The 26348-nt window shown below is 62.8% G+C and overlaps 4 non-coding genes across 4 annotated transcripts; all 4 read left to right on the forward strand.

The window, feature by feature from the left end:
• The first annotated feature begins 826 nt into the window (after positions 1 to 826).
• Positions 827 to 945, forward strand: LOC131871556 (5S ribosomal RNA). The gene has a single exon (XR_009369771.1). It is a non-coding gene; the product is annotated as a 5S ribosomal RNA (ribosomal RNA).
• A 7804-nt stretch (positions 946 to 8749) lies between these two features.
• LOC131871557 (5S ribosomal RNA) lies at positions 8750 to 8868 on the forward strand. The gene has a single exon (XR_009369772.1). It is a non-coding gene; the product is annotated as a 5S ribosomal RNA (ribosomal RNA).
• Positions 8869 to 16672: 7804 nt separating this feature from the next.
• On the forward strand, positions 16673 to 16791 carry LOC131871558 (5S ribosomal RNA). Its single transcript, XR_009369773.1, has one exon. It is a non-coding gene; the product is annotated as a 5S ribosomal RNA (ribosomal RNA).
• A 7804-nt stretch (positions 16792 to 24595) lies between these two features.
• On the forward strand, positions 24596 to 24714 carry LOC131871559 (5S ribosomal RNA). Its single transcript, XR_009369774.1, has one exon. It is a non-coding gene; the product is annotated as a 5S ribosomal RNA (ribosomal RNA).
• Positions 24715 to 26348: the final 1634 nt, after the last annotated feature.

The raw sequence follows: 26348 nt of genomic DNA on the forward strand, positions 1-26348 counted from the left end.
TGGGTGCGAGGGTGGGTGGGTGCCAAGGTGTGCTAGGTGGAAGCCCGGGTGGGTCGGCATCCCATGGGTGTCGAGTTGGGTGCCTGATGGGTGCTTCTTGTCAAGTTTTAGTCGTCGGGACTCATTTCGAGCCTTAGAGGTCGTTTCTTGTCCGGTTGCCCTGTCTTCGACCTGGGAACCCAATTTTGGTCCTCGGGTCCCATTTTTTTTTGTCTCGCATCCCACTTTTGGCCTGTGGCCTTTTCGGGGTCGATTCTCGTTTTGGGCATCAGAGCATGTTTCTTCTCCTAAAACCCAATATTTGTTTATTAAGTCTCGGAACACATTTTTGTTCTCGTGGACCCATCATGGGTCTTGGAACGCATTTGTGGTCCTTGGGTCCCATTTTGCATCCCGAAACTTGTGTTTTGGTGCTTGATCCCTATTTTGGGTGCCCACCTTGCACCAAGTGCGCACCCGGGGCAAACCGAGCGCCTTGGTGCACCGGGGCAAGATCGAGCGTGCACCCGAGGCGCCCCGAACATGCACCAAGGTGCACTCGGCCCACATGTGAGCGCAGGTCGTTGCGCCCGAGGTGGTGTGTGGGCACCGCGTTGCAGACGGGACACTGCACGCACACGACGCCCCCTCCAGGTGCACGCACGTAGGCCGGGCCGGGTGCACACCCGACGCCCTAGCAAGGTGCGCGCACCCGGGCAGGGCTCACACTTGGCGAACGGGGCGCACTTCGCGAGGGAGGGTGTGCACCTCGACGGGGGTGGGTGGCCGGGGTGGATTCGCACGTGGGTCGCGGTTTGCTAAGTACACACTGCGACAAGCTCATAACGGGTGCGATCATACCAGCGTTAGTGCACCGGATCCCATCAGAACTCCGCAGTTAAGCGCGCTTGGGCCGGAGTAGTACTGGGATGGGTGACCTCCCGGGAAGTCCCGGTGTTGCACCCTTTTTTAGTTTTTCGCCGGGCGTCGCAATGCTATTTGAATAAACCTTTTGCCCGTTTGCGTTCTCGTCGGGGCCGGGCCGGGCCGGGGTGCGCTGCCCGCACTACCGCGCGCGCGGGGGCGACACCGAGCGCGCACCCGAGGCGCCCCGAGCACACAGGCCACGGTGCAACCCGGGCGTTGTGCGCGCACCCCGGTGCGCCCGAGGTGCTGCGCGCGCACCCAGGTGAAATCGGTGTGCACCTCGGCCAGTGCGCGCTCGGTCGAGTCGCGCACGTTGGCCAAGGTGCACGGTGATGTTTCTTACTCTAAGGTTCCGCACCAGACGCCCGGGACAGGTGAGCGAAGCTGGGCGGGGCCGGGTGCGCGGCCGGGGCAGGTGCACGCAGCTGGAGAGAGCTTTGGAGCACACTTCGGAGCGCACCAATGATGCGCTCCATTCAAAAGTTTCCTGAAAAGGCAAAAAAAGTTGAGATTATAGAATTTCCCACTTGAGAGATTGTAAAAAAAAAAAATTTAAAATGAAGGAAACGCGGGTGCCAAGGTGTGCGCAGCCCAGCCAAGGTGTGCGCACCAAGGCGCCCACCCTGGCGAAGGTGCACGCAAGGTGCGCACCCGAGGCAAACCGGACAATTAACCCAACTTTCGACTTCGCGCGCACCTTGGAGCGCACTTCGGAGCGCTCCTTGGTGCGCACCAATCTTGGGCACCTCGGAGTGCACCATGGCGCCCACCAAGGTGCGCACCCGGGGCAAACCGAGCTCCGACTTCGTGCGCACCTTGGAGCGCACGAAAGGTGCGCACCATGGCGCCCACCAAGGTGCGCAGCCCAGCCAAGGCGTGCGCATCAAGGTGCGCACCCTGGCGAAGGTGCGCACCCGGGGCAAACCGAGCTCCGACTTCGTGCGCACCTTGGAGCGCACAAAAGGTGCGCAACCCAGCCAAGGTGTGCGCACCCCGGTCAAACCGAGCTCCGAATCGTGCGCACCAGAGGTGCACGCCATCGTGCGCACCTTGGAGCACACTTCGGAGCCCTCCTTGGTGCGCGCCGATGTTGCGCACCTCGGAGCGCACCCGGGGAAAACAATGCAATTAACCCGACTTTCGACTTCGTGGGCACCTCGGAGCGCTCTCGGGTTCGCACCTCGGAGCACACCGAGGTGCGCACCTTTGATGCGCTGCCTTCACCAATTTCCAGAAAAGGCAAGAAAACATTGAGAAGGTGTGCGCACCGAGGTGCCCACCCTGGCGAAGGTGCACGCGAGGTGCGCACCCGGGGCAAACCGGGCTCCGACTTCGTGCACGCCGCACCTTGGAGCACACTTCGGAGCGCTCCTTGGTGCGCACCAGGGCGCGCAACCCAGCCGAGGTGCCCACCCCGGCGAAGGTGCACGCGAGGTGCGCACCCGGGGCAAACCGGGCTCCGACTTCGTGCACGCCATGGTGCCCACCGCGGCGAAGGTGCACGCGAGGTGCGCACCCGGGGCAAACCGGGCTCCGACTTCGTGCACGCCGCACCTTGGAGCACACTTCGGAGCGCTCCTTGGTGCGCACCATGGTGCCCACCAGGGCGCGCAACCCCGCCGAAGGTGCACGCGAGGTGCGCACCCGGGGCAAACCGGGCTCCGACTTCGTGCACGCCGCACCTTGGAGCACACTTCGGAGCGCTCCTTGGTGCGCACCATGGTGCCCACCAGGGCGCGCAACCCCGCCGAAGGTGCACGCGAGGTGCGCACCCGGGGCAAACCGGGCTCCGACTTCGTGCACGCCATGGTGCGCACCGCGGCGAAGGTGCGCACCCGGGGCAAACCGGGCTCCGACTTCGTGCACGCCGCACCTTGGAGCACACTTCGGAGCGCTCCTTGGTGCGCACCAGGGCGCGCAACCCAGCCGAGGTGCCCACCCCGGCGAAGGTGCATGCGAGGTGCGTACCCGGGGCAAACCGGGCTCCGACTTCGTGCACGCCGCACCTTGGAGCACACTTCGGAGCGCTCCTTGGTGCGCACCATGGTGCCCACCAGGCCGCGCAACCCAGCCAAGGTGTGCGCACCAAGGTGCACGCGAGGTGCGCACCCGGGGCAAACCGGGGTCCGACTTCGTGCACGCCGCACCTTGGAGCACACATCGGGGCGCTCCCGGGTTCGCACCGGCGTTGCGCACCGTGGTGGGCACCTCGGAGCACACCAAGGTGGGCAGCGAGGTGCGCACCTTTGATGCGATGCCTTCACTAATTTCCATAAAAGGCAAAAAAAAAACGAGATTTTAAAATTTCCGTTTTGAAAGATAGTGAGAAAAAGGGAATGCTGGTGCCATCTTGAGCCCGCCCTGGTGCGCAGCCCAGCCAAGGTGTGCGCACCAAGGTGCCCACCCTGGCGAAGGTGCGCGCCCGGGCAATTAACCCAACTTCCAACTTCGCGCGCGCCAGGGTGGGAGCGCACCCAACAACCGGGCCTGGGAAGAGCCAATGCGAGAAACCCCACCAAACGCTCTGACAAAAAAAGAGGGGGCGCTCCAGTAACCCCGCTTCGGAGCGCACCCTGGGCAAACCCAGCCAAGGTGCCCACCCCGGCCAAGGTGCAGGCGAGGTGCGCACCCGGGGCAAACCGGGCTCCGACAACGTGCACGCCGCACCTTGGAGCACACTTCGTAGCGCTCCCGGGTGCGCACCTCAGAGCACACCAAGGTGGGCAGCGAGGTGCGCACCTTTGATGCGCTGCCTTCACTAATTTCCAGAAAAGGCAAAAAAAAAAGGAGATTTTAAAATTTCCGTTTTGAAAGATAGTGAAAAAAACGGAACGCGCGTGCCATCTTGAGCCCGCCCTGGTGCGCAGCCCAGGTAAGGTGCCCACCCTGGCAAAGGTGCGCACCCGGGCAATTAACCCTACTTCCGACTTCGTGCGCGCCAGGGTGGCAACCGGGCCTCGGAAGAGCCAATGCGAGAAACCCCACCAAACGCTCCGACAAAAAAAGAGGCGGCGCTCCAATAACCCCGCTTCGGAGCGCAGCCGGGGCAAACCCAGCCAAGGTGCCCACCCCGACGAAGGTGCACGCGAGGTGCGCACCCGGGGCAAACCGGGCTCCGACAACGTGCACGCAGCACCTTGGAGCACACTTCGAAGCACTCCCGGGTGCCCACCGGCGTTGCGCACCGTGGTGGGCAGCGAGGTGCGCACCTTTGATGCGCTGCCTTCACTAATTTCCAGAAAAAGGCAAAAAAAAATGAGATTTTAAAATTTCCGTTTTGAAAGATAGTGAAAAAAAAGGAACGCGGGTGCCATCTTGAGCCCGCCCTGGTGCGCAGCCCAGGCAAGGCATGCGCACCAAGGTGCCCACCCGAGGTGCACACCCGGGGCAAACCGGGCTCCGACTTCGTGCAGGCCGCACCTTGGAGCACACTTCGGAGCGCTCCTTGGTGCGCACCATGGTGCCCACCAGGGCGCGCAACCCAGCCAAGGTCTGCACACTAAGGTGCCCACCCCGGCGAAGGTGCACGCGAGGTGCGCACCCGGGGCAAACCGGGCTCCGACTTCGTGCACGCCATGGTGCCCACCGCGGCGAAGGTGCACGCGAGGTGCGCACCCGGGGCAAACCGGGCTCCGACTTCGTGCACGCCGCACCTTGGAGCACACTTCGGAGCGCTCCTTGGTGCGCACCATGGTGCCCACCAGGGCGCGCAACCCAGCCAAGGTGTGCGCACCAAGGTGCACGCGAGGTGCGCACCCGGGGCAAACCGGGGTCCGACTTCGTGCACGCCGCACCTTGGAGCACACATCGGAGCGCTCCCAGGTTCGCACCAGCGTTGCGCACCTTTGATGCGCTGCCTTCACTAATTTCCAGAAAAGGCAAAAAAAAACGATATTTTAAAATTTCCGTTCTGAAAGATAGTGAAAAAAACGGAACGCGGGTGCCATCTTGAGCCCTTCCTGGTGCGCAGCCCAGGCAAGTTGTGCGCACCAAGGTGCCCACCCTGGCGGAGGTGCGCGCCCGGGGCAAACCGGGCTCCGACTTCGTGCACTGCATGGTGCCCACCAAGGCGCGCAACCCAGCCAAGGTGCCCACCGCAGCGAAGGTGCACGCGAGGTGCACACCCGGGGCAAACCGGGCTCCGACTTCGTGCACGCCGCACCTTGGAGCACACTTCAGAGCGCTCCTTGGTGCGCACCAGGGCGCGCAACCCAGCCGAGGTGCCCACCCCGGCGAAGGTGCACGCGAGGTGCGCACCCGGGGCAAACCGGGCTCCGACTTCGTGCACGCCATGGTGCCCACCGCGGCGAAGGTGCGCACCCGGGGCAAACCGGGCTCCGACTTCGTGCACGCCGCACCTTGGAGCACACTTCGGAGCGCTCCTTGGTGCGCACCATGGTGCCCACCAGGCCGCGCAACCCAGCCAAGGTGTGCGCACCAAGGTGCACGCGAGGTGCGCACCCGGGGCAAACCGGGGTCCGACTTCGTGCACGCCGCACCTTGGAGCACACATCGGGGCGCTCCCGGGTTCGCACCGGCGTTGCGCACCGTGGTGGGCACCTCGGAGCACACCAAGGTGGGCAGCGAGGTGCGCACCTTTGATGCGATGCCTTCACTAATTTCCATAAAAGGCAAAAAAAAAACGAGATTTTAAAATTTCCGTTTTGAAAGATAGTGAGAAAAAGGGAATGCTGGTGCCATCTTGAGCCCGCCCTGGTGCGCAGCCCAGCCAAGGTTTGCGCACCAAGGTGCCCACCCTGGCGAAGGTGCGCGCCCGGGCAATTAACCCAACTTCCAACTTCGCGCGCGCCAGGGTGGGAGCGCACCCAACAACCGGGCCTGGGAAGAGCCAATGCGAGAAACCCCACCAAACTCTCTGACAAAAAAAGAGGGGGCGCTCCAGTAACCCCGCTTCGGAGCGCACCCTGGGCAAACCCAGCCAAGGTGCCCACCCCGGCCAAGGTGCAGGCGAGGTGCGCACCCGGGGCAAACCGGGCTCCGACAACGTGCACGCCGCACCTTGGAGCACACTTCGTAGCGCTCCCGGGTGCGCACCTCAGAGCACACCAAGGTGGGCAGCGAGGTGCGCACCTTTGATGCGCTGCCTTCACTAATTTCCAGAAAAGGCAAAAAAAAAAGGAGATTTTAAAATTTCCGTTTTGAAAGATAGTGAAAAAAACGGAACGCGCGTGCCATCTTGAGCCCGCCCTGGTGCGCAGCCCAGGTAAGGTGCCACCCTGGCAAAGGTGCGCACCCGGGCAATTAACCCTACTTCCGACTTCGTGCGCGCCAGGGTGGCAACCGGGCCTCGGAAGAGCCAATGCGAGAAACCCCACCAAACGCTCCGACAAAAAAAGAGGCGGCGCTCCAATAACCCCGCTTCGGAGCGCAGCCGGGGCAAACCAAGCCAAGGTGCCCACCCCGACGAAGGTGCACGCGAGGTGCGCACCCGGGGCAAACCGGGCTCCGACAACGTGCACGCAGCACCTTGGAGCACACTTCGAAGCACTCCCGGGTGCCCACCGGCGTTGCGCACCGTGGTGGGCAGCGAGGTGCGCACCTTTGATGCGCTGCCTTCACTAATTTCCAGAAAAAGGCAAAAAAAAATGAGATTTTAAAATTTCCGTTTTGAAAGATAGTGAAAAAAAAGGAACGCGGGTGCCATCTTGAGCCCGCCCTGGTGCGCAGCCCAGGCAAGGCATGCGCACCAAGGTGCCCACCCGAGGTGCACACCCGGGGCAAACCGGGCTCCGACTTCGTGCAGGCCGCACCTTGGAGCACACTTCGGAGCGCTCCTTGGTGCGCACCATGGTGCCCACCAGGGCGCACCCGAGGCAAACCGGGCTCCGACTTCGTGCACGCCGCACCTTGGAGCACACATCGGAGCGCTCCCAGGTTCGCACCAGCGTTGCGCACCTTTGATGCGCTGCCTTCACTAATTTCCAGAAAAGGCAAAAAAAAACGATATTTTAAAATTTCCGTTCTGAAAGATAGTGAAAAAAACGGAACGCGGGTGCCATCTTGAGCCCTTCCTGATGCGCAGCCCAGGCAAGTTGTGCGCACCAAGGTGCCCACCCTGGCGGAGGTGCGCGCCCGGGGCAAACCGGGCTCCGACTTCGTGCACTGCATGGTGCCCACCAAGGCGCGCAACCCAGCCAAGGTGCCCACCGCAGCGAAGGTGCACGCGAGGTGCGCACCCGAGGTGCACACCCGGGGCAAACCGGGCTCCGACTTCGTGCACGCCGCACCTTGGAGCACACTTCAGAGCGCTCCTTGGTACGCACCAGGGCGCGCAACCCAGCCAAGGTGCTCACCCCGGCGAAGGTGCACGCGAGGTGCGCACCCGGGGCAAACCGGGCTCGGACTTCGTGCACGCCGCACCTTGGAGCACACATCGGAGCGCTCCCGGGTTCGCACCAGCATTGCGCACCTTTGATGCGCTGCCTTCACTAATTTCCAGAAAAGGCAAAAAAAAGAAAAAAATGAGATTTTAAAATTTCCGTTTTGAAAGATAGTGAAAAAAACGGAACGCGGGTGCCATCTTGAGCCCGCCCTGGTGTGCAGCCCAGGCAAGTTGTGCGCACCAAGGCACCCACCCTGGCCAAGGTGGGTCACGGGGTGGGTCCTAGGGTGGGTAACGGGGTGGGTACTAAGGTGCGTGCCAAGGTGGGTCATAGGGTGGGTGCCAAGGTGGGCACCAGGGTGGGTGTGCACCAACCCTAGCCAGGGTAGGTCACGGGGTGGTTGTCGGGGTGGGCGTCAAGGAGCCAAGGTGGGTGGCAAGTAGCCAAGTTGCGTGCCAAGGTGGGTGTCGGGGTGGGTGCCAAGGATCCAAGGTGGGTGCCAAGGAACCAAGGTGGGTGTCTGGGTGGGTGCCGAGGTGGGAGCCAGGGTGGGTCCCAAGGTGAGTGCAAAGGTGGGTGCCAGGGTCAAGGTGAGTGCCAATGTGGGTTCCAAGGTGCCAGGGTCAGGGTGAGTGCCAATGTGGGTTCAAAGGTGCTAAGTTGGGTGCGAGGTTGGGTGCGAGGGTGGGTGGGTGCCAAGGTGTGCTAGGTGGAAGCCCGGGTGGGTCGGCATCCCATGGGTGTCGAGTTGGGTGCCTGATGGGTGCTTCTTGTCAAGTTTTAGTCGTCGGGACTCATTTCGAGCCTTAGAGGTCGTTTCTTGTCCGGTTGCCCTGTCTTCGACCTGGGAACCCAATTTTGGTCCTCGGGTCCCATTTTTTTTTGTCTCGCATCCCACTTTTGGCCTGTGGCCTTTTCGGGGTCGATTCTCGTTTTGGGCATCAGAGCATGTTTCTTCTCCTAAAACCCAATATTTGTTTATTAAGTCTCGGAACACATTTTTGTTCTCGTGGACCCATCATGGGTCTTGGAACGCATTTGTGGTCCTTGGGTCCCATTTTGCATCCCGAAACTTGTGTTTTGGTGCTTGATCCCTATTTTGGGTGCCCACCTTGCACCAAGTGCGCACCCGGGGCAAACCGAGCGCCTTGGTGCACCGGGGCAAGATCGAGCGTGCACCCGAGGCGCCCCGAACATGCACCAAGGTGCACTCGGCCCACATGTGAGCGCAGGTCGTTGCGCCCGAGGTGGTGTGTGGGCACCGCGTTGCAGACGGGACACTGCACGCACACGACGCCCCCTCCAGGTGCACGCACGTAGGCCGGGCCGGGTGCACACCCGACGCCCTAGCAAGGTGCGCGCACCCGGGCAGGGCTCACACTTGGCGAACGGGGCGCACTTCGCGAGGGAGGGTGTGCACCTCGACGGGGGTGGGTGGCCGGGGTGGATTCGCACGTGGGTCGCGGTTTGCTAAGTACACACTGCGACAAGCTCATAACGGGTGCGATCATACCAGCGTTAGTGCACCGGATCCCATCAGAACTCCGCAGTTAAGCGCGCTTGGGCCGGAGTAGTACTGGGATGGGTGACCTCCCGGGAAGTCCCGGTGTTGCACCCTTTTTTAGTTTTTCGCCGGGCGTCGCAATGCTATTTGAATAAACCTTTTGCCCGTTTGCGTTCTCGTCGGGGCCGGGCCGGGCCGGGGTGCGCTGCCCGCACTACCGCGCGCGCGGGGGCGACACCGAGCGCGCACCCGAGGCGCCCCGAGCACACAGGCCACGGTGCAACCCGGGCGTTGTGCGCGCACCCCGGTGCGCCCGAGGTGCTGCGCGCGCACCCAGGTGAAATCGGTGTGCACCTCGGCCAGTGCGCGCTCGGTCGAGTCGCGCACGTTGGCCAAGGTGCACGGTGATGTTTCTTACTCTAAGGTTCCGCACCAGACGCCCGGGACAGGTGAGCGAAGCTGGGCGGGGCCGGGTGCGCGGCCGGGGCAGGTGCACGCAGCTGGAGAGAGCTTTGGAGCACACTTCGGAGCGCACCAATGATGCGCTCCATTCAAAAGTTTCCTGAAAAGGCAAAAAAAGTTGAGATTATAGAATTTCCCACTTGAGAGATTGTAAAAAAAAAAAATTTAAAATGAAGGAAACGCGGGTGCCAAGGTGTGCGCAGCCCAGCCAAGGTGTGCGCACCAAGGCGCCCACCCTGGCGAAGGTGCACGCAAGGTGCGCACCCGAGGCAAACCGGACAATTAACCCAACTTTCGACTTCGCGCGCACCTTGGAGCGCACTTCGGAGCGCTCCTTGGTGCGCACCAATCTTGGGCACCTCGGAGTGCACCATGGCGCCCACCAAGGTGCGCACCCGGGGCAAACCGAGCTCCGACTTCGTGCGCACCTTGGAGCGCACGAAAGGTGCGCACCATGGCGCCCACCAAGGTGCGCAGCCCAGCCAAGGCGTGCGCATCAAGGTGCGCACCCTGGCGAAGGTGCGCACCCGGGGCAAACCGAGCTCCGACTTCGTGCGCACCTTGGAGCGCACAAAAGGTGCGCAACCCAGCCAAGGTGTGCGCACCCCGGTCAAACCGAGCTCCGAATCGTGCGCACCAGAGGTGCACGCCATCGTGCGCACCTTGGAGCACACTTCGGAGCCCTCCTTGGTGCGCGCCGATGTTGCGCACCTCGGAGCGCACCCGGGGAAAACAATGCAATTAACCCGACTTTCGACTTCGTGGGCACCTCGGAGCGCTCTCGGGTTCGCACCTCGGAGCACACCGAGGTGCGCACCTTTGATGCGCTGCCTTCACCAATTTCCAGAAAAGGCAAGAAAACATTGAGAAGGTGTGCGCACCGAGGTGCCCACCCTGGCGAAGGTGCACGCGAGGTGCGCACCCGGGGCAAACCGGGCTCCGACTTCGTGCACGCCGCACCTTGGAGCACACTTCGGAGCGCTCCTTGGTGCGCACCAGGGCGCGCAACCCAGCCGAGGTGCCCACCCCGGCGAAGGTGCACGCGAGGTGCGCACCCGGGGCAAACCGGGCTCCGACTTCGTGCACGCCATGGTGCCCACCGCGGCGAAGGTGCACGCGAGGTGCGCACCCGGGGCAAACCGGGCTCCGACTTCGTGCACACCGCACCTTGGAGCACACTTCGGAGCGCTCCTTGGTGCGCACCATGGTGCCCACCAGGGCGCGCAACCCCGCCGAAGGTGCACGCGAGGTGCGCACCCGGGGCAAACCGGGCTCCGACTTCGTGCACGCCGCACCTTGGAGCACACTTCGGAGCGCTCCTTGGTGCGCACCATGGTGCCCACCAGGGCGCGCAACCCCGCCGAAGGTGCACGCGAGGTGCGCACCCGGGGCAAACCGGGCTCCGACTTCGTGCACGCCATGGTGCGCACCGCGGCGAAGGTGCGCACCCGGGGCAAACCGGGCTCCGACTTCGTGCACGCCGCACCTTGGAGCACACTTCGGAGCGCTCCTTGGTGCGCACCAGGGCGCGCAACCCAGCCGAGGTGCCCACCCCGGCGAAGGTGCATGCGAGGTGCGTACCCGGGGCAAACCGGGCTCCGACTTCGTGCACGCCGCACCTTGGAGCACACTTCGGAGCGCTCCTTGGTGCGCACCATGGTGCCCACCAGGCCGCGCAACCCAGCCAAGGTGTGCGCACCAAGGTGCACGCGAGGTGCGCACCCGGGGCAAACCGGGGTCCGACTTCGTGCACGCCGCACCTTGGAGCACACATCGGGGCGCTCCCGGGTTCGCACCGGCGTTGCGCACCGTGGTGGGCACCTCGGAGCACACCAAGGTGGGCAGCGAGGTGCGCACCTTTGATGCGATGCCTTCACTAATTTCCATAAAAGGCAAAAAAAAAACGAGATTTTAAAATTTCCGTTTTGAAAGATAGTGAGAAAAAGGGAATGCTGGTGCCATCTTGAGCCCGCCCTGGTGCGCAGCCCAGCCAAGGTGTGCGCACCAAGGTGCCCACCCTGGCGAAGGTGCGCGCCCGGGCAATTAACCCAACTTCCAACTTCGCGCGCGCCAGGGTGGGAGCGCACCCAACAACCGGGCCTGGGAAGAGCCAATGCGAGAAACCCCACCAAACGCTCTGACAAAAAAAGAGGGGGCGCTCCAGTAACCCCGCTTCGGAGCGCACCCTGGGCAAACCCAGCCAAGGTGCCCACCCCGGCCAAGGTGCAGGCGAGGTGCGCACCCGGGGCAAACCGGGCTCCGACAACGTGCACGCCGCACCTTGGAGCACACTTCGTAGCGCTCCCGGGTGCGCACCTCAGAGCACACCAAGGTGGGCAGCGAGGTGCGCACCTTTGATGCGCTGCCTTCACTAATTTCCAGAAAAGGCAAAAAAAAAAGGAGATTTTAAAATTTCCGTTTTGAAAGATAGTGAAAAAAACGGAACGCGCGTGCCATCTTGAGCCCGCCCTGGTGCGCAGCCCAGGTAAGGTGCCCACCCTGGCAAAGGTGCGCACCCGGGCAATTAACCCTACTTCCGACTTCGTGCGCGCCAGGGTGGCAACCGGGCCTCGGAAGAGCCAATGCGAGAAACCCCACCAAACGCTCCGACAAAAAAAGAGGCGGCGCTCCAATAACCCCGCTTCGGAGCGCAGCCGGGGCAAACCCAGCCAAGGTGCCCACCCCGACGAAGGTGCACGCGAGGTGCGCACCCGGGGCAAACCGGGCTCCGACAACGTGCACGCAGCACCTTGGAGCACACTTCGAAGCACTCCCGGGTGCCCACCGGCGTTGCGCACCGTGGTGGGCAGCGAGGTGCGCACCTTTGATGCGCTGCCTTCACTAATTTCCAGAAAAAGGCAAAAAAAAATGAGATTTTAAAATTTCCGTTTTGAAAGATAGTGAAAAAAAAGGAACGCGGGTGCCATCTTGAGCCCGCCCTGGTGCGCAGCCCAGGCAAGGCATGCGCACCAAGGTGCCCACCCGAGGTGCACACCCGGGGCAAACCGGGCTCCGACTTCGTGCAGGCCGCACCTTGGAGCACACTTCGGAGCGCTCCTTGGTGCGCACCATGGTGCCCACCAGGGCGCGCAACCCAGCCAAGGTCTGCACACTAAGGTGCCCACCCCGGCGAAGGTGCACGCGAGGTGCGCACCCGGGGCAAACCGGGCTCCGACTTCGTGCACGCCATGGTGCCCACCGCGGCGAAGGTGCACGCGAGGTGCGCACCCGGGGCAAACCGGGCTCCGACTTCGTGCACGCCGCACCTTGGAGCACACTTCGGAGCGCTCCTTGGTGCGCACCATGGTGCCCACCAGGGCGCGCAACCCAGCCAAGGTGTGCGCACCAAGGTGCACGCGAGGTGCGCACCCGGGGCAAACCGGGGTCCGACTTCGTGCACGCCGCACCTTGGAGCACACATCGGAGCGCTCCCAGGTTCGCACCAGCGTTGCGCACCTTTGATGCGCTGCCTTCACTAATTTCCAGAAAAGGCAAAAAAAAACGATATTTTAAAATTTCCGTTCTGAAAGATAGTGAAAAAAACGGAACGCGGGTGCCATCTTGAGCCCTTCCTGGTGCGCAGCCCAGGCAAGTTGTGCGCACCAAGGTGCCCACCCTGGCGGAGGTGCGCGCCCGGGGCAAACCGGGCTCCGACTTCGTGCACTGCATGGTGCCCACCAAGGCGCGCAACCCAGCCAAGGTGCCCACCGCAGCGAAGGTGCACGCGAGGTGCACACCCGGGGCAAACCGGGCTCCGACTTCGTGCACGCCGCACCTTGGAGCACACTTCAGAGCGCTCCTTGGTGCGCACCAGGGCGCGCAACCCAGCCGAGGTGCCCACCCCGGCGAAGGTGCACGCGAGGTGCGCACCCGGGGCAAACCGGGCTCCGACTTCGTGCACGCCATGGTGCCCACCGCGGCGAAGGTGCGCACCCGGGGCAAACCGGGCTCCGACTTCGTGCACGCCGCACCTTGGAGCACACTTCGGAGCGCTCCTTGGTGCGCACCATGGTGCCCACCAGGCCGCGCAACCCAGCCAAGGTGTGCGCACCAAGGTGCACGCGAGGTGCGCACCCGGGGCAAACCGGGGTCCGACTTCGTGCACGCCGCACCTTGGAGCACACATCGGGGCGCTCCCGGGTTCGCACCGGCGTTGCGCACCGTGGTGGGCACCTCGGAGCACACCAAGGTGGGCAGCGAGGTGCGCACCTTTGATGCGATGCCTTCACTAATTTCCATAAAAGGCAAAAAAAAAACGAGATTTTAAAATTTCCGTTTTGAAAGATAGTGAGAAAAAGGGAATGCTGGTGCCATCTTGAGCCCGCCCTGGTGCGCAGCCCAGCCAAGGTTTGCGCACCAAGGTGCCCACCCTGGCGAAGGTGCGCGCCCGGGCAATTAACCCAACTTCCAACTTCGCGCGCGCCAGGGTGGGAGCGCACCCAACAACCGGGCCTGGGAAGAGCCAATGCGAGAAACCCCACCAAACTCTCTGACAAAAAAAGAGGGGGCGCTCCAGTAACCCCGCTTCGGAGCGCACCCTGGGCAAACCCAGCCAAGGTGCCCACCCCGGCCAAGGTGCAGGCGAGGTGCGCACCCGGGGCAAACCGGGCTCCGACAACGTGCACGCCGCACCTTGGAGCACACTTCGTAGCGCTCCCGGGTGCGCACCTCAGAGCACACCAAGGTGGGCAGCGAGGTGCGCACCTTTGATGCGCTGCCTTCACTAATTTCCAGAAAAGGCAAAAAAAAAAGGAGATTTTAAAATTTCCGTTTTGAAAGATAGTGAAAAAAACGGAACGCGCGTGCCATCTTGAGCCCGCCCTGGTGCGCAGCCCAGGTAAGGTGCCACCCTGGCAAAGGTGCGCACCCGGGCAATTAACCCTACTTCCGACTTCGTGCGCGCCAGGGTGGCAACCGGGCCTCGGAAGAGCCAATGCGAGAAACCCCACCAAACGCTCCGACAAAAAAAGAGGCGGCGCTCCAATAACCCCGCTTCGGAGCGCAGCCGGGGCAAACCAAGCCAAGGTGCCCACCCCGACGAAGGTGCACGCGAGGTGCGCACCCGGGGCAAACCGGGCTCCGACAACGTGCACGCAGCACCTTGGAGCACACTTCGAAGCACTCCCGGGTGCCCACCGGCGTTGCGCACCGTGGTGGGCAGCGAGGTGCGCACCTTTGATGCGCTGCCTTCACTAATTTCCAGAAAAAGGCAAAAAAAAATGAGATTTTAAAATTTCCGTTTTGAAAGATAGTGAAAAAAAAGGAACGCGGGTGCCATCTTGAGCCCGCCCTGGTGCGCAGCCCAGGCAAGGCATGCGCACCAAGGTGCCCACCCGAGGTGCACACCCGGGGCAAACCGGGCTCCGACTTCGTGCAGGCCGCACCTTGGAGCACACTTCGGAGCGCTCCTTGGTGCGCACCATGGTGCCCACCAGGGCGCACCCGAGGCAAACCGGGCTCCGACTTCGTGCACGCCGCACCTTGGAGCACACATCGGAGCGCTCCCAGGTTCGCACCAGCGTTGCGCACCTTTGATGCGCTGCCTTCACTAATTTCCAGAAAAGGCAAAAAAAAACGATATTTTAAAATTTCCGTTCTGAAAGATAGTGAAAAAAACGGAACGCGGGTGCCATCTTGAGCCCTTCCTGATGCGCAGCCCAGGCAAGTTGTGCGCACCAAGGTGCCCACCCTGGCGGAGGTGCGCGCCCGGGGCAAACCGGGCTCCGACTTCGTGCACTGCATGGTGCCCACCAAGGCGCGCAACCCAGCCAAGGTGCCCACCGCAGCGAAGGTGCACGCGAGGTGCGCACCCGAGGTGCACACCCGGGGCAAACCGGGCTCCGACTTCGTGCACGCCGCACCTTGGAGCACACTTCAGAGCGCTCCTTGGTACGCACCAGGGCGCGCAACCCAGCCAAGGTGCTCACCCCGGCGAAGGTGCACGCGAGGTGCGCACCCGGGGCAAACCGGGCTCGGACTTCGTGCACGCCGCACCTTGGAGCACACATCGGAGCGCTCCCGGGTTCGCACCAGCATTGCGCACCTTTGATGCGCTGCCTTCACTAATTTCCAGAAAAGGCAAAAAAAAGAAAAAAATGAGATTTTAAAATTTCCGTTTTGAAAGATAGTGAAAAAAACGGAACGCGGGTGCCATCTTGAGCCCGCCCTGGTGTGCAGCCCAGGCAAGTTGTGCGCACCAAGGCACCCACCCTGGCCAAGGTGGGTCACGGGGTGGGTCCTAGGGTGGGTAACGGGGTGGGTACTAAGGTGCGTGCCAAGGTGGGTCATAGGGTGGGTGCCAAGGTGGGCACCAGGGTGGGTGTGCACCAACCCTAGCCAGGGTAGGTCACGGGGTGGTTGTCGGGGTGGGCGTCAAGGAGCCAAGGTGGGTGGCAAGTAGCCAAGTTGCGTGCCAAGGTGGGTGTCGGGGTGGGTGCCAAGGATCCAAGGTGGGTGCCAAGGAACCAAGGTGGGTGTCTGGGTGGGTGCCGAGGTGGGAGCCAGGGTGGGTCCCAAGGTGAGTGCAAAGGTGGGTGCCAGGGTCAAGGTGAGTGCCAATGTGGGTTCCAAGGTGCCAGGGTCAGGGTGAGTGCCAATGTGGGTTCAAAGGTGCTAAGTTGGGTGCGAGGTTGGGTGCGAGGGTGGGTGGGTGCCAAGGTGTGCTAGGTGGAAGCCCGGGTGGGTCGGCATCCCATGGGTGTCGAGTTGGGTGCCTGATGGGTGCTTCTTGTCAAGTTTTAGTCGTCGGGACTCATTTCGAGCCTTAGAGGTCGTTTCTTGTCCGGTTGCCCTGTCTTCGACCTGGGAACCCAATTTTGGTCCTCGGGTCCCATTTTTTTTTGTCTCGCATCCCACTTTTGGCCTGTGGCCTTTTCGGGGTCGATTCTCGTTTTGGGCATCAGAGCATGTTTCTTCTCCTAAAACCCAATATTTGTTTATTAAGTCTCGGAACACATTTTTGTTCTCGTGGACCCATCATGGGTCTTGGAACGCATTTGTGGTCCTTGGGTCCCATTTTGCATCCCGAAACTTGTGTTTTGGTGCTTGATCCCTATTTTGGGTGCCCACCTTGCACCAAGTGCGCACCCGGGGCAAACCGAGCGCCTTGGTGCACCGGGGCAAGATCGAGCGTGCACCCGAGGCGCCCCGAACATGCACCAAGGTGCACTCGGCCCACATGTGAGCGCAGGTCGTTGCGCCCGAGGTGGTGTGTGGGCACCGCGTTGCAGACGGGACACTGCACGCACACGACGCCCCCTCCAGGTGCACGCACGTAGGCCGGGCCGGGTGCACACCCGACGCCCTAGCAAGGTGCGCGCACCCGGGCAGGGCTCACACTTGGCGAACGGGGCGCACTTCGCGAGGGAGGGTGTGCACCTCGACGGGGGTGGGTGGCCGGGGTGGATTCGCACGTGGGTCGCGGTTTGCTAAGTACACACTGCGACAAGCTCATAACGGGTGCGATCATACCAGCGTTAGTGCACCGGATCCCATCAGAACTCCGCAGTTAAGCGCGCTTGGGCCGGAGTAGTACTGGGATGGGTGACCTCCCGGGAAGTCCCGGTGTTGCACCCTTTTTTAGTTTTTCGCCGGGCGTCGCAATGCTATTTGAATAAACCTTTTGCCCGTTTGCGTTCTCGTCGGGGCCGGGCCGGGCCGGGGTGCGCTGCCCGCACTACCGCGCGCGCGGGGGCGACACCGAGCGCGCACCCGAGGCGCCCCGAGCACACAGGCCACGGTGCAACCCGGGCGTTGTGCGCGCACCCCGGTGCGCCCGAGGTGCTGCGCGCGCACCCAGGTGAAATCGGTGTGCACCTCGGCCAGTGCGCGCTCGGTCGAGTCGCGCACGTTGGCCAAGGTGCACGGTGATGTTTCTTACTCTAAGGTTCCGCACCAGACGCCCGGGACAGGTGAGCGAAGCTGGGCGGGGCCGGGTGCGCGGCCGGGGCAGGTGCACGCAGCTGGAGAGAGCTTTGGAGCACACTTCGGAGCGCACCAATGATGCGCTCCATTCAAAAGTTTCCTGAAAAGGCAAAAAAAGTTGAGATTATAGAATTTCCCACTTGAGAGATTGTAAAAAAAAAAAATTTAAAATGAAGGAAACGCGGGTGCCAAGGTGTGCGCAGCCCAGCCAAGGTGTGCGCACCAAGGCGCCCACCCTGGCGAAGGTGCACGCAAGGTGCGCACCCGAGGCAAACCGGACAATTAACCCAACTTTCGACTTCGCGCGCACCTTGGAGCGCACTTCGGAGCGCTCCTTGGTGCGCACCAATCTTGGGCACCTCGGAGTGCACCATGGCGCCCACCAAGGTGCGCACCCGGGGCAAACCGAGCTCCGACTTCGTGCGCACCTTGGAGCGCACGAAAGGTGCGCACCATGGCGCCCACCAAGGTGCGCAGCCCAGCCAAGGCGTGCGCATCAAGGTGCGCACCCTGGCGAAGGTGCGCACCCGGGGCAAACCGAGCTCCGACTTCGTGCGCACCTTGGAGCGCACAAAAGGTGCGCAACCCAGCCAAGGTGTGCGCACCCCGGTCAAACCGAGCTCCGAATCGTGCGCACCAGAGGTGCACGCCATCGTGCGCACCTTGGAGCACACTTCGGAGCCCTCCTTGGTGCGCGCCGATGTTGCGCACCTCGGAGCGCACCCGGGGAAAACAATGCAATTAACCCGACTTTCGACTTCGTGGGCACCTCGGAGCGCTCTCGGGTTCGCACCTCGGAGCACACCGAGGTGCGCACCTTTGATGCGCTGCCTTCACCAATTTCCAGAAAAGGCAAGAAAACATTGAGAAGGTGTGCGCACCGAGGTGCCCACCCTGGCGAAGGTGCACGCGAGGTGCGCACCCGGGGCAAACCGGGCTCCGACTTCGTGCACGCCGCACCTTGGAGCACACTTCGGAGCGCTCCTTGGTGCGCACCAGGGCGCGCAACCCAGCCGAGGTGCCCACCCCGGCGAAGGTGCACGCGAGGTGCGCACCCGGGGCAAACCGGGCTCCGACTTCGTGCACGCCATGGTGCCCACCGCGGCGAAGGTGCACGCGAGGTGCGCACCCGGGGAAAACCGGGCTCCGACTTCGTGCACGCCGCACCTTGGAGCACACTTCGGAGCGCTCCTTGGTGCGCACCATGGTGCCCACCAGGGCGCGCAACCCCGCCGAAGGTGCACGCGAGGTGCGCACCCGGGGCAAACCGGGCTCCGACTTCGTGCACGCCGCACCTTGGAGCACACTTCGGAGCGCTCCTTGGTGCGCACCATGGTGCCCACCAGGGCGCGCAACCCCGCCGAAGGTGCACGCGAGGTGCGCACCCGGGGCAAACCGGGCTCCGACTTCGTGCACGCCATGGTGCGCACCGCGGCGAAGGTGCGCACCCGGGGCAAACCGGGCTCCGACTTCGTGCACGCCGCACCTTGGAGCACACTTCGGAGCGCTCCTTGGTGCGCACCAGGGCGCGCAACCCAGCCGAGGTGCCCACCCCGGCGAAGGTGCACGCGAGGTGCGTACCCGGGGCAAACCGGGCTCCGACTTCGTGCACGCCGCACCTTGGAGCACACTTCGGAGCGCTCCTTGGTGCGCACCATGGTGCCCACCAGGCCGCGCAACCCAGCCAAGGTGTGCGCACCAAGGTGCACGCGAGGTGCGCACCCGGGGCAAACCGGGGTCCGACTTCGTGCACGCCGCACCTTGGAGCACACATCGGGGCGCTCCCGGGTTCGCACCGGCGTTGCGCACCGTGGTGGGCACCTCGGAGCACACCAAGGTGGGCAGCGAGGTGCGCACCTTTGATGCGATGCCTTCACTAATTTCCATAAAAGGCAAAAAAAAAACGAGATTTTAAAATTTCCGTTTTGAAAGATAGTGAGAAAAAGGGAATGCTGGTGCCATCTTGAGCCCGCCCTGGTGCGCAGCCCAGCCAAGGTGTGCGCACCAAGGTGCCCACCCTGGCGAAGGTGCGCGCCCGGGCAATTAACCCAACTTCCAACTTCGCGCGCGCCAGGGTGGGAGCGCACCCAACAACCGGGCCTGGGAAGAGCCAATGCGAGAAACCCCACCAAACGCTCTGACAAAAAAAGAGGGGGCGCTCCAGTAACCCCGCTTCGGAGCGCACCCTGGACAAACCCAGCCAAGGTGCCCACCCCGGCCAAGGTGCAGGCGAGGTGCGCACCCGGGGCAAACCGGGCTCCGACAACGTGCACGCCGCACCTTGGAGCACACTTCGTAGCGCTCCCGGGTGCGCACCTCAGAGCACACCAAGGTGGGCAGCGAGGTGCGCACCTTTGATGCGCTGCCTTCACTAATTTCCAGAAAAGGCAAAAAAAAAAGGAGATTTTAAAATTTCCGTTTTGAAAGATAGTGAAAAAAACGGAACGCGCGTGCCATCTTGAGCCCGCCCTGGTGCGCAGCCCAGGTAAGGTGCCCACCCTGGCAAAGGTGCGCACCCGGGCAATTAACCCTACTTCCGACTTCGTGCGCGCCAGGGTGGCAACCGGGCCTCGGAAGAGCCAATGCGAGAAACCCCACCAAACGCTCCGACAAAAAAAGAGGCGGCGCTCCAATAACCCCGCTTCGGAGCGCAGCCGGGGCAAACCCAGCCAAGGTGCCCACCCCGACGAAGGTGCACGCGAGGTGCGCACCCGGGGCAAACCGGGCTCCGACAACGTGCACGCAGCACCTTGGAGCACACTTCGAAGCACTCCCGGGTGCCCACCGGCGTTGCGCACCGTGGTGGGCAGCGAGGTGCGCACCTTTGATGCGCTGCCTTCACTAATTTCCAGAAAAAGGCAAAAAAAAATGAGATTTTAAAATTTCCGTTTTGAAAGATAGTGAAAAAAAAGGAACGCGGGTGCCATCTTGAGCCCGCCCTGGTGCGCAGCCCAGGCAAGGCATGCGCACCAAGGTGCCCACCCGAGGTGCACACCCGGGGCAAACCGGGCTCCGACTTCGTGCAGGCCGCACCTTGGAGCACACTTCGGAGCGCTCCTTGGTGCGCACCATGGTGCCCACCAGGGCGCGCAACCCAGCCAAGGTCTGCACACTAAGGTGCCCACCCCGGCGAAGGTGCACGCGAGGTGCGCACCCGGGGCAAACCGGGCTCCGACTTCGTGCACGCCATGGTGCCCACCGCGGCGAAGGTGCACGCGAGGTGCGCACCCGGGGCAAACCGGGCTCCGACTTCGTGCACGCCGCACCTTGGAGCACACTTCGGAGCGCTCCTTGGTGCGCACCATGGTGCCCACCAGGGCGCGCAACCCAGCCAAGGTGTGCGCACCAAGGTGCACGCGAGGTGCGCACCCGGGGCAAACCGGGGTCCGACTTCGTGCACGCCGCACCTTGGAGCACACATCGGAGCGCTCCCAGGTTCGCACCAACGTTGCGCACCTTTGATGCGCTGCCTTCACTAATTTCCAGAAAAGGCAAAAAAAAACGATATTTTAAAATTTCCGTTCTGAAAGATAGTGAAAAAAACGGAACGCGGGTGCCATCTTGAGCCCTTCCTGGTGCGCAGCCCAGGCAAGTTGTGCGCACCAAGGTGCCCACCCTGGCGGAGGTGCGCGCCCGGGGCAAACCGGGCTCCGACTTCGTGCACTGCATGGTGCCCACCAAGGCGCGCAACCCAGCCAAGGTGCCCACCGCAGCGAAGGTGCACGCGAGGTGCACACCCGGGGCAAACCGGGCTCCGACTTCGTGCACGCCGCACCTTGGAGCACACTTCAGAGCGCTCCTTGGTGCGCACCAGGGCGCGCAACCCAGCCGAGGTGCCCACCCCGGCGAAGGTGCACGCGAGGTGCGCACCCGGGGCAAACCGGGCTCCGACTTCGTGCACGCCATGGTGCCCACCGCGGCGAAGGTGCGCACCCGGGGCAAACCGGGCTCCGACTTCGTGCACGCCGCACCTTGGAGCACACTTCGGAGCGCTCCTTGGTGCGCACCATGGTGCCCACCAGGCCGCGCAACCCAGCCAAGGTGTGCGCACCAAGGTGCACGCGAGGTGCGCACCCGGGGCAAACCGGGGTCCGACTTCGTGCACGCCGCACCTTGGAGCACACATCGGGGTGCTCCCGGGTTCGCACCGGCGTTGCGCACCGTGGTGGGCACCTCGGAGCACACCAAGGTGGGCAGCGAGGTGCGCACCTTTGATGCGATGCCTTCACTAATTTCCATAAAAGGCAAAAAAAAAACGAGATTTTAAAATTTCCGTTTTGAAAGATAGTGAGAAAAAGGGAATGCTGGTGCCATCTTGAGCCCGCCCTGGTGCGCAGCCCAGCCAAGGTTTGCGCACCAAGGTGCCCACCCTGGCGAAGGTGCGCGCCCGGGCAATTAACCCAACTTCCAACTTCGCGCGCGCCAGGGTGGGAGCGCACCCAACAACCGGGCCTGGGAAGAGCCAATGCGAGAAACCCCACCAAACTCTCTGACAAAAAAAGAGGGGGCGCTCCAGTAACCCCGCTTCGGAGCGCACCCTGGGCAAACCCAGCCAAGGTGCCCACCCCGGCCAAGGTGCAGGCGAGGTGCGCACCCGGGGCAAACCGGGCTCCGACAACGTGCACGCCGCACCTTGGAGCACACTTCGTAGCGCTCCCGGGTGCGCACCTCAGAGCACACCAAGGTGGGCAGCGAGGTGCGCACCTTTGATGCGCTGCCTTCACTAATTTCCAGAAAAGGCAAAAAAAAAAGGAGATTTTAAAATTTCCGTTTTGAAAGATAGTGAAAAAAACGGAACGCGCGTGCCATCTTGAGCCCGCCCTGGTGCGCAGCCCAGGTAAGGTGCCACCCTGGCAAAGGTGCGCACCCGGGCAATTAACCCTACTTCCGACTTCGTGCGCGCCAGGGTGGCAACCGGGCCTCGGAAGAGCCAATGCGAGAAACCCCACCAAACGCTCCGACAAAAAAAGAGGCGGCGCTCCAATAACCCCGCTTCGGAGCGCAGCCGGGGCAAACCAAGCCAAGGTGCCCACCCCGACGAAGGTGCACGCGAGGTGCGCACCCGGGGCAAACCGGGCTCCGACAACGTGCACGCAGCACCTTGGAGCACACTTCGAAGCACTCCCGGGTGCCCACCGGCGTTGCGCACCGTGGTGGGCAGCGAGGTGCGCACCTTTGATGCGCTGCCTTCACTAATTTCCAGAAAAAGGCAAAAAAAAATGAGATTTTAAAATTTCCGTTTTGAAAGATAGTGAAAAAAAAGGAACGCGGGTGCCATCTTGAGCCCGCCCTGGTGCGCAGCCCAGGCAAGGCATGCGCACCAAGGTGCCCACCCGAGGTGCACACCCGGGGCAAACCGGGCTCCGACTTCGTGCAGGCCGCACCTTGGAGCACACTTCGGAGCGCTCCTTGGTGCGCACCATGGTGCCCACCAGGGCGCACCCGAGGCAAACCGGGCTCCGACTTCGTGCACGCCGCACCTTGGAGCACACATCGGAGCGCTCCCAGGTTCGCACCAGCGTTGCGCACCTTTGATGCGCTGCCTTCACTAATTTCCAGAAAAGGCAAAAAAAAACGATATTTTAAAATTTCCGTTCTGAAAGATAGTGAAAAAAACGGAACGCGGGTGCCATCTTGAGCCCTTCCTGATGCGCAGCCCAGGCAAGTTGTGCGCACCAAGGTGCCCACCCTGGCGGAGGTGCGCGCCCGGGGCAAACCGGGCTCCGACTTCGTGCACTGCATGGTGCCCACCAAGGCGCGCAACCCAGCCAAGGTGCCCACCGCAGCGAAGGTGCACGCGAGGTGCGCACCCGAGGTGCACACCCGGGGCAAACCGGGCTCCGACTTCGTGCACGCCGCACCTTGGAGCACACTTCAGAGCGCTCCTTGGTACGCACCAGGGCGCGCAACCCAGCCAAGGTGCTCACCCCGGCGAAGGTGCACGCGAGGTGCGCACCCGGGGCAAACCGGGCTCGGACTTCGTGCACGCCGCACCTTGGAGCACACATCGGAGCGCTCCCGGGTTCGCACCAGCATTGCGCACCTTTGATGCGCTGCCTTCACTAATTTCCAGAAAAGGCAAAAAAAAGAAAAAAATGAGATTTTAAAATTTCCGTTTTGAAAGATAGTGAAAAAAACGGAACGCGGGTGCCATCTTGAGCCCGCCCTGGTGTGCAGCCCAGGCAAGTTGTGCGCACCAAGGCACCCACCCTGGCCAAGGTGGGTCACGGGGTGGGTCCTAGGGTGGGTAACGGGGTGGGTACTAAGGTGCGTGCCAAGGTGGGTCATAGGGTGGGTGCCAAGGTGGGCACCAGGGTGGGTGTGCACCAACCCTAGCCAGGGTAGGTCACGGGGTGGTTGTCGGGGTGGGCGTCAAGGAGCCAAGGTGGGTGGCAAGTAGCCAAGTTGCGTGCCAAGGTGGGTGTCGGGGTGGGTGCCAAGGATCCAAGGTGGGTGCCAAGGAACCAAGGTGGGTGTCTGGGTGGGTGCCGAGGTGGGAGCCAGGGTGGGTCCCAAGGTGAGTGCAAAGGTGGGTGCCAGGGTCAAGGTGAGTGCCAATGTGGGTTCCAAGGTGCCAGGGTCAGGGTGAGTGCCAATGTGGGTTCAAAGGTGCTAAGTTGGGTGCGAGGTTGGGTGCGAGGGTGGGTGGGTGCCAAGGTGTGCTAGGTGGAAGCCCGGGTGGGTCGGCATCCCATGGGTGTCGAGTTGGGTGCCTGATGGGTGCTTCTTGTCAAGTTTTAGTCGTCGGGACTCATTTCGAGCCTTAGAGGTCGTTTCTTGTCCGGTTGCCCTGTCTTCGACCTGGGAACCCAATTTTGGTCCTCGGGTCCCATTTTTTTTTGTCTCGCATCCCACTTTTGGCCTGTGGCCTTTTCGGGGTCGATTCTCGTTTTGGGCATCAGAGCATGTTTCTTCTCCTAAAACCCAATATTTGTTTATTAAGTCTCGGAACACATTTTTGTTCTCGTGGACCCATCATGGGTCTTGGAACGCATTTGTGGTCCTTGGGTCCCATTTTGCATCCCGAAACTTGTGTTTTGGTGCTTGATCCCTATTTTGGGTGCCCACCTTGCACCAAGTGCGCACCCGGGGCAAACCGAGCGCCTTGGTGCACCGGGGCAAGATCGAGCGTGCACCCGAGGCGCCCCGAACATGCACCAAGGTGCACTCGGCCCACATGTGAGCGCAGGTCGTTGCGCCCGAGGTGGTGTGTGGGCACCGCGTTGCAGACGGGACACTGCACGCACACGACGCCCCCTCCAGGTGCACGCACGTAGGCCGGGCCGGGTGCACACCCGACGCCCTAGCAAGGTGCGCGCACCCGGGCAGGGCTCACACTTGGCGAACGGGGCGCACTTCGCGAGGGAGGGTGTGCACCTCGACGGGGGTGGGTGGCCGGGGTGGATTCGCACGTGGGTCGCGGTTTGCTAAGTACACACTGCGACAAGCTCATAACGGGTGCGATCATACCAGCGTTAGTGCACCGGATCCCATCAGAACTCCGCAGTTAAGCGCGCTTGGGCCGGAGTAGTACTGGGATGGGTGACCTCCCGGGAAGTCCCGGTGTTGCACCCTTTTTTAGTTTTTCGCCGGGCGTCGCAATGCTATTTGAATAAACCTTTTGCCCGTTTGCGTTCTCGTCGGGGCCGGGCCGGGCCGGGGTGCGCTGCCCGCACTACCGCGCGCGCGGGGGCGACACCGAGCGCGCACCCGAGGCGCCCCGAGCACACAGGCCACGGTGCAACCCGGGCGTTGTGCGCGCACCCCGGTGCGCCCGAGGTGCTGCGCGCGCACCCAGGTGAAATCGGTGTGCACCTCGGCCAGTGCGCGCTCGGTCGAGTCGCGCACGTTGGCCAAGGTGCACGGTGATGTTTCTTACTCTAAGGTTCCGCACCAGACGCCCGGGACAGGTGAGCGAAGCTGGGCGGGGCCGGGTGCGCGGCCGGGGCAGGTGCACGCAGCTGGAGAGAGCTTTGGAGCACACTTCGGAGCGCACCAATGATGCGCTCCATTCAAAAGTTTCCTGAAAAGGCAAAAAAAGTTGAGATTATAGAATTTCCCACTTGAGAGATTGTAAAAAAAAAAAATTTAAAATGAAGGAAACGCGGGTGCCAAGGTGTGCGCAGCCCAGCCAAGGTGTGCGCACCAAGGCGCCCACCCTGGCGAAGGTGCACGCAAGGTGCGCACCCGAGGCAAACCGGACAATTAACCCAACTTTCGACTTCGCGCGCACCTTGGAGCGCACTTCGGAGCGCTCCTTGGTGCGCACCAATCTTGGGCACCTCGGAGTGCACCATGGCGCCCACCAAGGTGCGCACCCGGGGCAAACCGAGCTCCGACTTCGTGCGCACCTTGGAGCGCACGAAAGGTGCGCACCATGGCGCCCACCAAGGTGCGCAGCCCAGCCAAGGCGTGCGCATCAAGGTGCGCACCCTGGCGAAGGTGCGCACCCGGGGCAAACCGAGCTCCGACTTCGTGCGCACCTTGGAGCGCACAAAAGGTGCGCAACCCAGCCAAGGTGTGCGCACCCCGGTCAAACCGAGCTCCGAATCGTGCGCACCAGAGGTGCACGCCATCGTGCGCACCTTGGAGCACACTTCGGAGCCCTCCTTGGTGCGCGCCGATGTTGCGCACCTCGGAGCGCACCCGGGGAAAACAATGCAATTAACCCGACTTTCGACTTCGTGGGCACCTCGGAGCGCTCTCGGGTTCGCACCTCGGAGCACACCGAGGTGCGCACCTTTGATGCGCTGCCTTCACCAATTTCCAGAAAAGGCAAGAAAACATTGAGAAGGTGTGCGCACCGAGGTGCCCACCCTGGCGAAGGTGCACGCGAGGTGCGCACCCGGGGCAAACCGGGCTCCGACTTCGTGCACGCCGCACCTTGGAGCACACTTCGGAGCGCTCCTTGGTGCGCACCAGGGCGCGCAACCCAGCCGAGGTGCCCACCCCGGCGAAGGTGCACGCGAGGTGCGCACCCGGGGCAAACCGGGCTCCGACTTCGTGCACGCCATGGTGCCCACCGCGGCGAAGGTGCACGCGAGGTGCGCACCCGGGGCAAACCGGGCTCCGACTTCGTGCACGCCGCACCTTGGAGCACACTTCGGAGCGCTCCTTGGTGCGCACCATGGTGCCCACCAGGGCGCGCAACCCCGCCGAAGGTGCACGCGAGGTGCGCACCCGGGGCAAACCGGGCTCCGACTTCGTGC

Source organism: Cryptomeria japonica, unplaced genomic scaffold (assembly GCF_030272615.1).
Source record: "Cryptomeria japonica unplaced genomic scaffold, Sugi_1.0 HiC_scaffold_423, whole genome shotgun sequence".
In the NCBI taxonomy this organism is placed as follows: Eukaryota; Viridiplantae; Streptophyta; class Pinopsida; order Cupressales; family Cupressaceae; genus Cryptomeria; species Cryptomeria japonica.